This window comes from Neofelis nebulosa, chromosome 3, assembly GCF_028018385.1.
Source record: "Neofelis nebulosa isolate mNeoNeb1 chromosome 3, mNeoNeb1.pri, whole genome shotgun sequence".
NCBI classification, from domain to species: domain Eukaryota; kingdom Metazoa; phylum Chordata; class Mammalia; order Carnivora; family Felidae; genus Neofelis; species Neofelis nebulosa.
In genome coordinates, this window is record NC_080784.1 from 77,298,968 (window position 1) to 77,312,692 (window position 13,725).

Genomic DNA, 13,725 nt, shown 5'->3' on the forward strand with positions numbered 1-13,725 from the left:
CTAAATACAAATTAAGGACCCAAAGAGGCAAAAACAAAGATATCAATTATCTTTTTATTTTGAAACTCTCAAAATGTCAGGTACCACCAAGGTGCGGGTACCTGCACCCTTCCAGCTTTCTGCCTTAGGGTGAGATTCTTCAAATGCCTGAAACATTCTTTCCTCAGAACTCCTGGGGCTTGCCCAACAGAGAAGTGGAATAATCGAGGATTCACCCAATACTAGCTATCTGATCATGGAAAGGTTAGGCTGGTGAGTACAGAAAAGTGTCATAATCAGATTTACTACAAGGAAGAATAACACACTGGCCATAATATAAAGAAATGGATGGAAAGAGGACACAGGTTATAATAGCAGGGGCAAGAGATGATGCAGGCCTAGATTAGAATACTTACAATAGAAAGCAGAGAGGGACACCTGGGTGGTTCAGTTGGTTAAGCGTCTGACTCTTGATTTTGGCTCAGGTCACAATCTCAGGGTTCATGAGTTCAAGCTCGACATCCAGCTCCATGATGACAGTGTGAGCCTGCTTGGGATTCTTTCTCTCCCTCTCTGTCTGCCCCTCCTCTGTTCATGCACAAGTTCCTTCTCTCTCTCTCTCTCTCTCTCTCTCTCTCTGTCTCTCTCTCTCTCTCTCTCAAAATAAATAAACTTAAAAAAAAGAGAGACAGAGACAGAGAAGTAGATTGTGCTTCTGAAATTTAGTAGGTGTGCTCAAGAGGACTGAGCAGACATTCAGAGGGAAAGAGGGTGAAGTAAAGGGTAATCCTAGACGTCTGGCTAGGCTTCCGAGAGAGGAAGGTAGCAGAGCACAATGATTAAGACTACAAACTCTGGGATTCCATTTCCACCAATTAACAGCTGTGACCTTGGGGAAATTACTTAAGCCACATACTCGGGTATCCACATCTGTATGATGGGAATAACAATAGAATCTACCTCAAAAAATCGTGTGAGACTTACCTGAAAGTCCTTAGAACAGTCCCTGGCACATAGGGAATGCTGGATAAATGTCAGCTACATAAAGGGTGATGGTGATGCCATTCACCAAGACAAGGAACATGAGAGATTTCACGGGAGTAGAAAGAAGAGTTCTGTTTTGGATATTTTAACTGGATCTGCCTGTGGGATATCCAGTAGGCAGCTGATTATATGAACTAAAGCTCAGAGGGGAGTTCTGAGAGTCAGGTGCTACTTTACAAAGGGTGGTATTAAGGGGTCATTTGAGCAAGGCCTGGCAGACATGCAGAAGCGGGCCCTGAGGGGAGAGCACGTAGGTGAGATGTGGAGGAAAGAAGCTCCTGGGGAACCCTGACATTCAAGGGATAAAGGAAAAAAAAGACTGAGAAGGAGCAGCCACTAAGAGGGAGACTCACGAAAAATATTTCTAGTAAGATTGTACCATAAAAATTAAAGAAACAAAAATATGAATGGCATGGGAGGGGAGCAGCAAATTTTCTTCTACCTTTCTAGGTTCTTTTGGCTGTCTATTAATTAAATTGACAAAAGACAGATTAACAGTAGAAAAACAGATTTCATTACGTACATTCAGGAGTCCCCAAAAACGTGACCCACAGGCAGTTGGGCAGTTGAGGCTTATATGCCATCCTGAGCTAAGGAGAAGGGGGTAGGGGTGTGAGACTTCAAAGGGGAGAAAGACAATTTACAAAAGGTGGGAAGAGCTAATGTTTGGAAAACAAATGTTTTCCATGCCATTCAAAGACAATGAGATACAGAAAGGAACCTGATTTCCAGGCCTTGCCAAGCTTCCCCCAAGCTTACCACACTTAGACCATATTCCTTATAGTTATCTCTGGTGACAGTTCTCTTCCTGGACCAAGCCCCCTATACAAATTCTTTTAGGCCCCTAAGAGGGAGGGGAAATCTCTGAGTCTTTTGGGCCTCGAATTCAGCTCAAAGTAATCCACGTGCCAAAGTGGCACATATCAGGGAGGCTTGATCTCAATTCCTTCAAAAGTCAGATGAGGGAAACATCACACAGAGGGAACAATCTCAGAGATTATAAATAAAGGGTAAGGACAAAAAGACCTCAGTAAAAAGCAGTATTCCCTAAGAGCCAGTGTTTATTTTTATAAATTACCTAAAGAACCACATAATGAAATCTCCAAGTTTACAAGAGTCAGAAAGCTCTTTTAAGTGAGCAGACTGCCTTACCAATGAGGATTAGCATCAGAAAAATCTCCTACAGTAATCTAAGTAGCCAAGAAAGAACAAGATTTTTCAAGGTAAGATTCTGATTTTTCAAAATCAGAACATATTGGTTTCAGTGAAAAATAATCCAAACTGCACTTTGCAAATAAAGTTCTGGCCCCCAAGCTTCAGTTACTGAACCTCCCAAAAAAGCCATTTTAAATCCCATTGCTTTATAACTTGAAAGAAACTCAGAGACATCCACTGGTTCAGATCATAAATATGAAAATTTGCTGAAAAGTAGACAGCGGAGTCATCCAAGACCTACTGAATCAGAATCTCAGGGTATGAGGTTAGAAAAAATTTACTGCTTTTTAAAATTTTTTAAATAAGCTCACTAGACAATTTGTGTGCACACTAATATTTGAGAACCCTTGCTTTATCTGATCAGGAAACCAAGAGCTAAAGAATATGAATGACAGGGCACCTGGGTGGCTTAGTCAGTTAAGCATCTGGCTTTGGCTCAGGTCATGATCTCACCATTCATGGGTATGAGCCCCACATCAGGCTCAGTGCTGATGGCTCAGAGCCTGGAGCCTGCTTCGGATTCTGTGTCTCCCTCTCTCTCTGCTCCTCTCCTGTTCATGCTCTGTCTCTCTCTGTCTCAAAAATAAATAAACGTTAAAAAAAAAAATTCACATTTCTTTTTAATTTTTTTAATATTTATTTTTGAGAGAGAGAGAGTACACACACATGTGAGCAAACAGGGGAGGGGCAGAAAGAGAGAGGGAGACACAGAATCCAAAGCAGGTTCCGGGCTCTGAGCTATCAGCACAGAGCCCGACACAGGGCTCGAACTCATGAACCACAAGATCATGACCTGAGCCGAAGTCGGACACTTAATCAACTGAGCCACTCAGGCTCCCCAAGAATTTACATTTCTAACAAGCGTCCAGGTGAAGCTGATGCTGTTCATCTGGGGACCACACTTTGACAACCTCTGGTCTGCACTAGAGCCATTAGAGACTTTTCTCTGTACACCGATTCAGGGCAGCCTTATACTCTTAAAGACCAAGAAAAGCCAATGCGTTTCAGGAACATTGTTGAAAATAAATAGAAAACATGACCAAACATAAATTACATACATTTATTCTAAGCCGTTCTGGTAAACTGGAAGAAACATACAGAGCTGGAAAAGATCCAAACTAAGCTAGAATGAAATTACAAGGGTCGTGGAACCTATGAAGAAATAAAAATAACTGAATAAATAAAAGGACAGATTTCACAAAACAATTTAAAGATAGATCGTGATTTTAAAGTCTATAAATTATGAAAAGATACATGCAGAATGAACAAATTTCAGAATGAAAGCCCTAGGTAGCTGGTTTGATTATTTGACTGTACAAAGTCATTTTAGGTATCTCTTTATGTTATTTGATGGAGTTTTGGAGTGGTGGGGGTCCGGAGCTGACAGCCAAGAAAGAATTCTTTGGTGCCAAAAGGTGATTTTATTAAAGCACGAACAGGACCCGTAGGCAGAAAGAGCTGCACTGGGGTTGTGAAGAGTAACTGATTATATACTATGGAATTGGGGGAGGTAAAGGCAAAAAGGGAGGCCTCTAAAAGGACTTTCATAAGTGAAAGAAGACTCCTAAGATACCTGAGCCCTTGCTATTCTCAAGCTAAGGTTATTTTCCCTCTAGCAAGACATTAACATGATGACAGTAAGAGGTTCCTGGAGAAATGTTATCCACACTCTGTATTTGCCTTAAGTATTTGTCAATGGGCTGCAGGTTATAAAGAAATTTAATTTTACCTGCCATTTCCTTCTTGCCTTTGTTCCCCACATCACTATGGAGGGGAGGGTAATGTTGGGGCTCCAGGAAACTGAGCCTATAGGTTTCTAGAGATTAGGCTATTAATAAGATTGCATTTTTCTTGTAATTTACTACGATATTGGTAAACTGATGGAGACTCATGTCCTGCATGACTGTGATCTCTATCAGTTAACCATTTGTTTTCTCCTTTCTTGTGTTCTTGCACAGCCAGGAGTGTCAGAGGAATAACATCACACATACCCCACCTGGGGGGTTGGCGTTTGCTACCTATCAGCTTGCTTTACGCTCCCTCAGCATTATTTACTCAGAAAAATCTAGTCCAGTTTTGAGGCTAGATTTTTTATTCAAAACCACTTTTGACAGTGGTTTCCCACTGGTTCCACACAAAGCCATGGAAGTCACTCACCACCCCAATTCTGCATGACTCAGACATCCCGGATTTACGTCCGAAAGACAGCATTCTAGTGCTGCTATCACTGTGGCTCTTCTCTCGTGTAGATGAGTCTTAACCCTGAAACACTACATTCAAATATGTAATTCCCTCAACAGCTCAGAATATCTGTAATTGCCTCTGTCTACCTGCTATTTGTCTCACTGTTCTGAGAACAAAATCCCTAACAGATGAATTCCACTGACAGCATCTCCCCAAGACTATCATACACATTTTATATCATATTGTCTCCAACTCCTTTCAAACCCACTTTCCATCTGTAGTACTTACTGTGCTACCTTTATTATCTGCTACCATTTCCTCTGAAGAAAGTAATGCGCCTAAGTATGCAATCCTTTCATTATCCATGCCACTCCTACACCCGCCTGAACTGTTCCCTCTATCTTCTGCCCAGGCTTTCCTCTCAGTTACATATATTTGCTACTATATTCTTCCCACTCAGTGCCCAGTACCCTCCTCCCCTCCCAAAAATAACCTGACTTCTAAGGGTACAATATCTGACCTTTCCAAAACCAGTGTAAATATTCTGTTGACACACACACACTGCTTTTTACAGCTAAGAGGCAAAAACAGGTTCCAAATAACGTCTGCTACACAGACAGGTGAATGTTTGAGCTGGCTACAGGTTTTTCCCAGGATTCATTACTGGCTATTCTTTACCACAAAAACGTTGATTCTGTTACGATCTTGAAACTAAAGCTCCATAAAACGACAAGATCCTTCATTGGCCAGAGTTAACTGAGAAAAGCCCTGTATCAGGTCTCATACACACACACACCCATACCTAAAAAACAAAACAGAGTTTACCATAATCAAAGCCCAAATACAAGAAGTCACTGCCCACCAATTAACAAACATAAAACTTAAACACAGGCTTTACACTAACCTACATTTATTAAACCTTAGACTAAAGTGGCTTCATATTTATAAAATAGTTTCTGAAATAGTCTTTTTTTTCTTTTTGTTTCGTTTCTGAAATAGTCTGACATATCTTCTTAATTACAAACAGAGGAGTTTCTGGGAATTCCTACATAGATACAACATAGCCATTTATGATTTTCTGCTTTTCTTTTCCTTATCCTAAACTGTTTTTAAAAGTACAAACTTCACTTCAACAAACAGTGTTGGGAAAACCAGATACCCATACACAAAACAATGAAGTTGGACCCTTACTTTATACCATATACAAAAATTACCTCAAAATGGATCAAAGACCTAAAATAAAAACTAAAACTAAAAAAACTCTTAGAAGAAAAGACAGGGGGAAAGCTTCATGACCTTGATTTGCACAGGCAACAAAAGTGAAAACAGATATACTGAACTATATCAAAATTTAAAACTTTGGTGCATCAAAGGACACAATATACAGAGTGAAAAGGCAACCCACAGAATGGGAGAAAATATGTGTAAGTCATATTTCTGATAAAGGATTAATATCAGAATATAGCATATATTAAAAAAATACAACTCAAAACTAAAAGACAAATGACCCAATTAAAGAATGGACAAAGGACAAAGGGTGCCTGGGGGGCTCAGTTAGTTAAGTGTCCGATTTCTGCTCAGGTCATGATCTCACAGTTCGTGGATTTGAGCCCCATGTCAGGCTCTGTGCTGGCAGCTCAGAGCCTGGAGCCTGCTTCGGATTCTGTGTCTCCCTCTCTCTCTCTCTCTCTCCCTGCCCCTCCCCAGCTTAAGCGCTTGCTCTCTCTCTCTCTCTCTCAAAAATACACATTACATTTTTTTTTTTAAAAATGGACAAAGGACTTGACTAAACATTTCTCAAAAAAAAGGTACACATAGGGCCAACAGCATATGAAAAGGTGTTCACCATCACTAATCATTTGGGAAAGGCATATCAAAACTACAAGATACCAACTCACATCCATCGGAAAGTCTGCTATTAAAAAACAAACATAACAGGGGCGCCTAGGTGGCTCAGTCGGTTGAGCGGCCGACTTCGGCTCAGGTCACGATCTCGCGGTCTGTGAGTTCGAGCCCCGCGTCGGGCTCTGGGCTGATGGCTCAGAGCCTGGAGGCTGTTTCCGATTCTGTGTCTCCCTCTCTCTGACCCTCCCCCGTTCATGCTCTGTCTCAAAAAAATAAATAAACGTTAAAAAAAACAAACAAACAGGGGCGCCTGGATGGCGCAGTCGGTTGAGCGTCCGACTTCAGCCAGGTCACGATCTCGCGGTCCGTGAGTTTGAGCCCCGCGTCAGGCTCTGGGCCGATGGCTGGGAGCCTGGAGCCTGTTTCCGATTCTGTGTCTCCCTCTCTCTCTGTCCCTCCCCCGTTCATGCTCTGTCTCTCTCTGTCCCAAAAATAAATAAAAAACGTTGAAAAAAAAAATTTAAAAAAAAAATATCCCTTATAAAAAAACAAACAAACAAACAAACAAACAAACATAACAGATGTTGGTGAGGATGCGGAGAAAGAGGATCTCTTGCATTGCTGGTGGGAATGCAAACTGGTGCAGCCACTCTGGAAAACAGTATGGAGGTTCCTCAAAAAATTAAAAATAGAACTACCTTATGACCCAGCAATTACACTACTAGGTATTTATCCAAGGGAAAAATGTATGCTGTTTCGAAGGGGCACATGCATCCCAATGTTCATAGTAGCACTATCACCAATAGCCAAAGTATGGAAAGAGCTCAAATGTCCATCACGGATGAATGGATAAAGAGGATGTGGTATACATATATACAATGGTGTATTACTCGGCAATCAAAAAGAATGAAATCTTGCCATTTGCAACTATGTGGATGGAACTAGAGGGTATTATGCTAAGTGAAATTAGTCAGAGAAAAACAAATATCATAGGACTTCACTCATATGAGGACTTTAAGACACAGAATAGATGAATACAAGGGAAGGGAAGCAAAAATAATATAAAAACAGGGAGGGGGACAAAACATAAGAGATTCTTAAATATGGAGAACAAACAGAGGGTTACTAGAGGGGTTGTGGGAGGGGGGATGGGCTAAATGGGTAAGGGGCATTAAGGAATCTACTCCTGAAATCATTGTTGCACTACATGCTAACTAATTTGGATGTAAATTTTAAAAATAATAAAAATAAATAAAAATTAAAAAAACAAAACAAAACAAAAAATCAATAACCAGTGTCAGTGAGGATGTAGAGAGCTCTTGGGTACCATTGGTGGGACTATAAAGTGACGTAGCTGCTAAGGAAAACAGTGCTTCATAAAATCAAAAATGGAATTACCATTTGATCTAGCAATTCCACTTCTAGATATATACTAGAATATATAATAATATATATATAATAAAATAACTGAACACAGGGACACAAACATATTTATACACCACATACATAGCAGCAGTATTAGTGACAGCCAAAAAAGCTGAAGCAACCCAAAAGTCCATCAGTTGATGAATGGATAACACAAAAATGTAGTAGAATATGATTTAGCCTTAAAAAGTAAGGAAATTCTGGGCCTGGGTGGCTCAGTCGGTTGGGTGTCTGACTTCAGTTCAGGTCATGATCTCACGGTTCATGGGTTTGAGCCCCACATCAGGCTCTGAGTGCAGAGCTTGGAGCCTGTTTCAGATTCTGTGTCTCCCTCTCTCTCTGCCCCTCCCCTGCTTGTGCTGTCCTTCTCTCTCAAAAATAAACATAAAAAACTATATATTTAAAAAAAGGAAACAAGCATCTCAAGATAATAGCCTTCACTTAGAAATCTACAGTCACATTTTTATTTTACATTTATCTCTCAATATTAACATGCACAGAATGCTATAATATTGCACATATCTTTTAAAGTAAAGGTATAATCTGTAAACTTGAAAATATCTAAAAAATAACACACTTTATACGCAAGGCTTACACTACCTAAAAATAGTAAATTTATAGGAACAATTTCTAAAGAATGTACATGGTAATGAAAATAACATCGTAACAAAGGCTACTGTTTCATTTCACGTTAATACTCCCTTTCATTGTGGGGGGGGGGTGTTCAAAGAGCTTCACAAAATTTCAGGACACTATAAATTTTTCCTTTTTTTTTTTTTTTTAAGTTTATTTATTTATTTTGAGAGAACAAGAGCAGGAAGGGGCAGAGAGAGTGGGAGATAAAGAATCCCAAACAGGCTTCATGTTGCCAGCATGAAGCCCCACATGGGGCTCAATCCCACAAACTGTGAGATGATGCCCTGAGCCAAAACCAAGAGTTGGATGCTCGGACACGGGAGGCATCCAGGTGCCCCAAGTCTTTTTTCTGTTTGAATCATAAATTGCACAGCAAAACTTTCCTGACTGTATTTACTGGAAAACACTGGGCTGGATGGTAAATGAGTGTAGCATAGACTCCAGGGGCCTCCAGTGCCTCCCCATTCCTCTTTCCCAGCCACACTTGAAGAAGATATCTGAGGTACAACTTATTAGCAAATATGAAGAGCAGATATTTCATAAAATTTAGCATTTGGCATCTGGATGTCAGAAACAGATTTATGATTTGCACCTAAGGAAAAAATACATCCACTTTGAATTTAGACATAAAGTTCAAAGTACAGTTTTATTCAATTACACCCTCCATTTGATCTAATGATAACCTACTTGAGAATGTAGTCCTGTGCTATTATATTCAAAGCAAATATCAAAGAATTAACTATGCAACAACAGCTTCACATTAAAAAAAAAATACAAAGATTAGATAGAGGTATGCTTTTACGACATTGGGGATGTCAATCTTTGATGGTATTTACTTGACAAATGCAGATTCCCAAACCCCTCCCCACACCATTCTGATTCTGACACCCTAGATTGGGGCCTAATAATTTGAATTTTTAATGTGCATTTTTAACAAGCACCCTAATAACACTTGGAAAAACAATGCAAAACACACCACCAGTGAGATGCAAATTACAAGGCGTAGAGGTATACCTGAAGTTTAGATCCCATCTTATTTAACCTCATTAATACAGGAACCCTTTCTACAATGCAGACTGATTGATTTTAATAAGAAAGAATACCAACATATACATAGTCAAATAGATAGCACATGCTTCTCTGCAAACTATAAGCCCTATTGTTTAACAATACTACCATTGTTTGAAACTTAGAGTCACCTCTTCTTAGAATTAACTTTTAATACAGTGTATAAGCCTTCAAACACACAAATTACAAAAAGGAAAACTGTTTTCATTATGTTACTGTACCTTGTGGTTTTTGATCAAAAGTAGAGCCCCACAGATTCATCACCCTAGCTCTAAAGAAGTTTAGACTACTTCCCAAATACACCCCCACAGGGTTGAGATGTGCCACCACAGAAAATATGATGTTTACAAGTGCTACTGGAGAGGGGCGCCTGGGTGGCTCAGTAAGTTAAGCTACCAAAGTTCAGGTCATGATCTTGCGGGTTCGAGCCCTACGTGGGGTTTGGGCTCTGTGCTGACAGCTCAGAGCCTGGAGCCTGCTTCAGATTCTGCGTCTGTCTCTCTCTCTGCCCCTACCCCACTTGCGCTCTGTCTCTGCTTCTCAAAAAAATGAATAAACGTTTAAAAATTAAAAAAAAAAAAAAAAGAATGCTACTAGAGGATAGAGATGTAGATCCAAAAAACACATAAATAAATTGGTTTTTTATGTTTATGTAAATGTTTTGAGTATAGGACAGCCTCTCAAACTGTTGTGAACAAGATAATGTTCACTTGGATGTGTAAGTTCAAGTAAGTTTTTTTTTAAGCCTGTTACAGAACAGTACTGAACTCATACTAATAGTAATGAGAAGATGTTACCTGAGATTGCTGTCTTTGGTAGCGTAGTGCTGGGCTGTATTTGCTCAATTCACGCTATCAGAGGGGCAGAAAAGATTTCTCCAACACTTGGCACTGTTGGAAATTCCCAGAAGAAGACTTCTGAAATCTATAGAAAGGAATAAAAAATATCCCACGATCATTAATAAACTGCTAAAACCCAGTCTAAGACTCTCTAGTCTTTCTCCCCTCCCTTTCCCCACCATTTGTGGTACACTGAGAGGGTTCTCCTCAGATCGCACCTCTCTTTATCAAAAAGAAAATTATAAGCAAAAAGTAATTTTTTACTTAAACACCTGAATGTTCACCAAAAATGAAAGACTCCCTCTGGGTAGCAGAAAGTAGAGGATTCCTCCATTGTCTAAGAGATGTTAGACAACTACACACTTCTTTCAGAATAGAAGAAAAAAAAAAAAAACATGAAACTAAATAAATCCATACCCCTGCATCAGCAGCATTGTATTAAGATAATGACAATACAATACAAAATAGTCAAGGCAGGGCCACAAACAACTTTCACAATCAACTTTTTAAAAGTGTGGAATACTCCCAAAATATTCCCTGGTACCTCTGACCTACCCTGACTTTGACAGTTGAAAGTTCCAGCTTTTTGGCCAGCCCATGAGCAAGGTTTACTTTGGTCTTAGACACACATCTCCTATCATCAGGCCTAACTGGGAAGATAAGTTTCACAACACAAATGGATGGCTTAATCCCTACTGTACAGCCAGAAATACAGGAGTCTGAAGAATGTTGGGAAATTATCCTACCTGAGAGAAATACAAAGAACACCTAGAAGTGTCCTGGAGAGCACAGCAAAAACACTAGCTCCCAACACAGAGTACAAAAGGCAGAAGCTAATGCAAATGCTAAACAAAACCACAAGAAGTCACTGTTCAAGATCAAAATAGGTGGAAGCTAGACAAATGTCCAGGTAAGAACATCTTATAAGAAAACAATAAATGCTACACTTAAATTTGGCCCTTAACTACAGAGAACTGATGGTTACCAGAGAGATGAGTGAGGGGATGGGTTAAATAGGTGATGGGGATTAAGGAGTGCACTTGTGGTGATGAGCACTGGGTGTGTACAGAAGTGTTGAATCACTATATTGCACACCTAAAACTATTACACTGCCTGTTGACTCTACTCAAATTAAAATAAAATTAAATTATATGTATATACATATATATACACACACATACAAACACTTAACTGTAAAGCAAAAAAACCATTTAAATGCCCAATAACTGGGGAAGAGTTAAGTAAATTTGACACAACATAATTTACTTAACCGTAATTTTGTCAGCCATCAAAAAACTTTGAGTTTATAACAAAATGGAAAATGCCATTTACCATATGAAGAAAAAGCACAGTGCAATGTTGTAATTACATATGATCACAACTACTTTTGCAAAAGCAAGAAATAAGATGCGATATGTTCTGATATAGTTATAAGTATTGGGTAAAATATTTCCCCAACTTAGGTTAAGGGGAACAATTCAAGAGTCTAGTACAACAAATACGTCTTTAAAATCTGTGTGTAACAAGGATGAGCCACTCGTTAATGCAATATATTAAAAGATGGCTTCCTAGAAGTCACTGTCAGAGGTTTTGTGTATGTGTTTGGAACGTAATACCTTTTCTTGTAACAAAAGTTTCACAAAAGCGAAAAAATGGGGAGGGGGGAGGGAGACCTCAGTGCAACCTAAATCTTCAAAACTGGGCACAGTAGTGGTACTGACCAGGCACAAGAAGAGTGAGTATGAGGCACAGAAAATAAAAGGTAACATTTTACATGCAAATAAATTCTTATCATTAAAAAGGAGACAGAAGGCCCCAAATGGAGGCACTTGTGCTAAACCCCACCTCAGCAAACCAAGACTTAATACCTAACCTAACTGCTTTTCCAACCCCCTCACCATCCCCCTAGGAATGTAACCTTTAACCAATCAACATGGAATTAGCTGAACAGCACTAGGGAGATAATCTACCAAATGCACCCCCTCCCATCTCCCTTAGGGTGACAACCTTGTCGGAAACAATGTATTCTTTGCTAATAATTTCCATTTTCTGCCCCCACCCTCCTGCCTTTAAAAACCTTTCCTCTTCTACAGCTCTATAAAGCTCCTTTCTGTCGCTAGATGGGAGGTTGCCCAATTCATAAATCAGTTAAACAAGGCCAGTTTGATCATCAAATTTATTCCGTTGAATTTTTGTTGTTTAAAAATACCAAAATATCTTCAGTACCTTCAAATCTGCCTTCTTCACTCTAATGAATTAATCATTTATTAAGCATCTGGGACAGCGCAGTATAATTCATAATCAAATCTACAGGCATTTAATCGCAAGAGGTTTTACAAGAGAACAGAATGCTACTTTTTCCATAATCCCACATGAACAGTTTCATCATCATGCACTGGAGAGATACAGGCTCTCCTAGTACCTCTTAAGAATTACAGATTGCTTCCAGATGCTTTTCAGGTGATTTCGAGCCTTTCTTCATTCTGTGACTCTTGAATTATGAAAGGGCATCTCTAATTCATGAGAAATACTTCTCCCATCTTAGTGTCCATTATCATATATCACATATCCTCCCCTTACACTCTAAATTTTTAGACACACACATACGCTTTTACTTAGGTAAAAAGGCATCGTGTGTGTATCACTAAGGGCTTTACTGAGAACCATTTCTATTTTACCATCATGATTCCGCCAGCAGCAACACTTTGGAACTTCAAAGGAAGCAGAGTCCTTTGACAGTAATGCACAGAATGACATCGAAGCAAGGTTAAAAAGAACTCAAGTAAATTGAAAGGACTCTCAAAAAAATTCACTGGGTCTTGGTAATTCTCTTGGTTGTCATCTCATTTAAAAACAAAATATTTCTCCTGCTTAAAAGGGGGGCGGGGGGTAGGGAGTTAGCAGTTAACTGTTCAGTCACACTCAGATCTCTGCTCAGGCAAGTACTCTCCTAACAAAACATTCTACCTCCACATAATAAAATCAAATTCAGGCTCACACTCTTCTGTGTAACATCTAGGTTACATCCCTAATTTCAACTGAGAAACAAAATTTAAACCTCATTTCCTGATGGCATAAATTCAGTGAATTTAGACCTCTGCTGTGCTGAGTTCAGAAATCTGTTAGCAGGCAGAAGCACACAAAAAGCACAGCGAAACCACCAAATGAACACAGGGCGGGGGTGGGGGGCAGGGAGGATAATTAATATCCACATCATGGACTTCTCCCTATAATCAGTACAACAGATTCAGGGGGTTTACACAGGAGGTGTGGATTTATCCGCAGCACTATATTAATTGACCTGTGCTATAATCAAGTGCTTTCCTGGAGGGTAATTAAATCAATCAATCAAAACAGAAGTCTCAAAAAGTTCAACAAGTTCATTCAAATACATGCAATTGACTATGAGCTAATTATTGAATAATTTCATCCTCCAAAAGAGCTGACCTGAGATAGACTATATCCACACGTGGAAACTGTAGGATAGAAC

General features: G+C 39.5%; 1 protein-coding gene across 2 annotated transcripts in view; it reads right to left on the bottom strand.

The window, feature by feature from the left end:
• Window positions 1–13,725, bottom strand: part of FHIP1A (FHF complex subunit HOOK interacting protein 1A) — a 248,154-nt gene that overhangs the window by 165,193 nt on the left and 69,236 nt on the right. For both annotated transcript variants that reach the window (XM_058721167.1, XM_058721168.1), the window contains exon 2: window positions 10,194–10,320. The gene's annotated coding sequence lies outside the window, so the exon portion shown is untranslated. The remainder of the gene's footprint in view (window positions 1–10,193; window positions 10,321–13,725) is intronic.